The sequence below is a fragment of the Tupaia chinensis genome, unplaced genomic scaffold (assembly GCF_000334495.1).
Source record: "Tupaia chinensis unplaced genomic scaffold, TupChi_1.0 Scaffold000547_1, whole genome shotgun sequence".
NCBI classification, from domain to species: Eukaryota; Metazoa; Chordata; class Mammalia; order Scandentia; family Tupaiidae; genus Tupaia; species Tupaia belangeri.
In genome coordinates, this window is record NW_006160059.1 from 1,033,897 (window position 1) to 1,037,476 (window position 3,580).

The following is a 3,580-nucleotide window of genomic DNA, read 5'->3' on the forward strand; positions in this document are numbered from 1 at the left end:
TATATAAAATAAAAAGTAATTCAGAGATTATAATTCAGAGTAGTCTTTTATAAGAAGTTTAGTTTATTTTTATAATTTAATCAACATTTAATAGTTGCACATATTTATGGCATATAGTGTAGATTTTCAATATGTAAATTGAATGTATAATTATCAAATCAGGGCAGTAGACATATCTAGTATCACGAGTATTTATCATTATGTCGTGTCATGAAATTCTGTTTTGAAATTCTCTCCTCTAGCCATTGTGAAATATGCATTCAATTGTCACCAACTATAGTTACTATACTGCTCGACGGTACTGTAGAAATTATTCTACCTATCCATTTGCTCTCTTGCATCTGTTGGAAGTTTTATTTCTAAATGTAAAAATTCCTGTGTCCTTTCTCACAAATCCACAATTACTACACACAACACATGGACCAGCAATTTTTAGCACACCCTCTTTTTTTCTCATTTTGAATTATAAATTTTGGCAGATGTGGTGCCAAGTCTGAGGAACATAACTTATTGGTACGCCAGGAGGAGCTTGGATTTCTGTCTCCTGAAGGCAGCACGGGAACAACAGCAGCTACATCCTAGTGGTCTCTCCATAGTTATGACTTCTCAGTCCAAATTGTCAAGAATTCTCAAGGTAAAAGGTCTAGATGCCCCACAGCAATTTCTGGTACAGAAATCAGTATCTTCTACTGCAAAGTAAACTCTCTGTCCAAGGATGTTCTTAATTTTGTATTTGTTATTAATTTCAAAACCTGTTAAGACTTCCAGAAGTTCAATTTGCTGATGAATCAGTATCTGATCTGTCATACTTAGATATTCCAATCCAGGTGGACAGTTCAGTGGAGGTGGTGGTGCTGGCATCAGTGGTACCCCTGCAGGAATACCTGGTTGCTGATACATTGGCTGATTCTGGACAGGAAAACCAACTGGGCCAGCACTTGAATAGTCAGCTGGTGGGACTGGGTAGCCAGCCTGGGGTCCAACGTAGCCAAGATGTTCTGGGGGTCTTTGATTGTCCATGATTCATGCCCTCTAGATGCATCTGTGCCCACTGAACCAGGGAGATTGGGCGGCTCTCCTCTGCGGCGGGATGTGGAACTCGACTGTCTGTTTATTTAATTTTATTAATTGTTATTATTAATTTGTGATAGGATGCCTGCACTCACCAGAGAGAGACAGAGAGAGAAAGTGGAAATCAAGCTGTCCGATCCAGGACTTGAACTGTGATCAGCCATGTGGGAATCTACCACCTCACCTATTGGCTCAACTTTATATGTATTTAAATTGTAAATATTCTTTGAATTTTTCAAATTGAACTAATAGAACATGATGTTTCAGTCAATCCTGACAAATTTTGTCAACTTCTTGTTGTGAAAGAATTACCTGTGAACAGCTCACATTTCTTCATTATCTGGAGCTTTTGAGGAAGGGATTTACTGTGTATTTAAGAATGTTTTATATAAGGACTCATTGCAGGATAATAAAGTTTAGAGATGTCTCTCTCCCTTGAAATGTTCTAGAGTAGTAAAGATTCAGACCTCTCCCTGGAGGAGACTTGCTTACACTCCAGAGAAAAGGTAAAATGTCTCTCTTCAGAGTGGGTGAGCAATTCATCATCAATTGTACTCAAGAGTTGAGCTTCCTAATTCAGGGATTTCTCTCATAAAAGGTTCTTTAGAGCATGTATAAGTACCACCCAACCTTCATGTTTCTCTGTGAGAACTGGGACTCAGGAAACTCATGCAATGACATCACTTTGGCTGATTCTTTTGCTATGAGTAATAACTTTGTCTCTGACTCGAATGTCTTCTGATTTTATATGATCTACATATACTTATATTTATATTTAATACTACATGTATATAATTGCCTAGTTACAGAGACTATAAAATTATGTCACATTAATTATATTCTTTTATATAACAAAGCTAATATATAAGTTTTGTATAAATGGAATAACACAGTCAACTTATCGCAATATTTTTAAGATCCAGTCATTCTATTGCCTATTACAGCAATGTATTCCTTTTAATTGCTGACTGGTATTCCAGTGCATTAATATTATTCTGAAGTATATTTATGCATTCTGCTATTGAATAAATGCAATTCTGCTATTGAGAGACACCTGGGATGTTTTTTGGTTTAGAACTACTCTGTTAAAGCTACTATTATCATTAGCTTGTAAATCTTTGTGTGGAAGCAAGTTTTATTTCTTTTGGATAAATGCATAGGAGTAGAATGACTAGGTTTCATTGGAAATGTATTCTTAGCTTTATACAATACTGCCACACTGTTTCAAATCACTTGTGCAATTTAACAGTCCATAAACAATGTGAGAAAATCCCACTTGCTTCATATTGTCTCTGAGTTTGTACTGTTAGTCTTTTTAATTTAAGCATTCTAATGGGTGCAATAGACATGTTTTCAGAGTATATATTGTCAATTTACACTTGGCATTTATATCTATGTTCTATTTTCCCTACCCCTAAGAGTTATAGATTTTGGAAATCTAAAGCTTCTTTTCCCTAACTTCCTATAATTTGGCTTTTCAATATAATTTAGGTTCTTTCTTTTTTTTAATCTTTCTTTTTTTATTTTCTTTCTATTTTATTTTATAAATTCTTACTTACATTTCATCATTGTACATCGTTGTGGGGCACAACATGGATTTTTTAAAGCATATATGCAGTGTGAAACAATCAAATCAAGGATAATACATTGTCCTTGTTTTTAACAAAGAACACCACATGTGAGATACACACACCTAAGATTGGCAATGTCTGTTTTTTTACTGTGTTGTGGTTTGTTGTTCCACAATCCATTTGCCCAATCTACCTGCATTCCTGTGTATGTTAAACTCTATTTTCAATAACATTAGCTCTCATCAAACTTGGAAGGAGCCTAGGAACTGGAGACATTTCTTTCTTGAGATGGTACATTTGAACAAGTGGGTTTGGGGAGGAACAAAATCCTATGTTCTTCTCTGTTTTACCAGATTCATGGATATCGAGAAGCTGTAATATCAGTAGTGATGTGGATAAGACAACAGCCAGTTCCTGACCTCAGGATGGAGCCAAAGTAGCATATGTCCTTGAAATCAGGAGAGTGGTGACCCTGACTTATCTCCATCAGACATATTGATCAAGCTGCTTTATTAAATACTTTTCTGCTTGAAATGCCTTGAGTACTATCTGTTATCTTAATCTTGGTTGATTTCATAGACATTGAGAAAGGAAAAAAAGAAAGCAAAAGAGTATCCGAAATATATATTAGTAGGTAAGAGTTTAAAAGGTAGGTTGGCCCAGGGTTCAGATCTTCACTCTACTTCTCAGTGGGAACTGCTTAATGTCATTAATATTTATCACTATAATAGTTTGTAAACAAAGATCTATTGGCAATATATCAATGAGGTTAATGCTTTCTTTAGTACACTCAATCATGGTACATCATTACAATTTGCAAAATAAATTTTTCCCAGCATGAGTCACTATGTATTAGTCCAGTTAAAGATAGTATCACACATGTTACCATCAATAGATCATTTTCCACTTTTGTGCCCCTCAATTTTTGAGAGCTTACT

The 3,580-nt window shown here is 35.2% G+C and overlaps 1 pseudogene; it reads right to left on the reverse strand.

Annotated features, from left to right (window-relative positions):
* Positions 1–319: 319 nt before the first annotated feature.
* Positions 320–1,020, reverse strand: LOC102477497 (phospholipid scramblase 1 pseudogene; annotated as a pseudogene).
* Between the last annotated feature and the right edge of the window lie 2,560 nt (positions 1,021–3,580).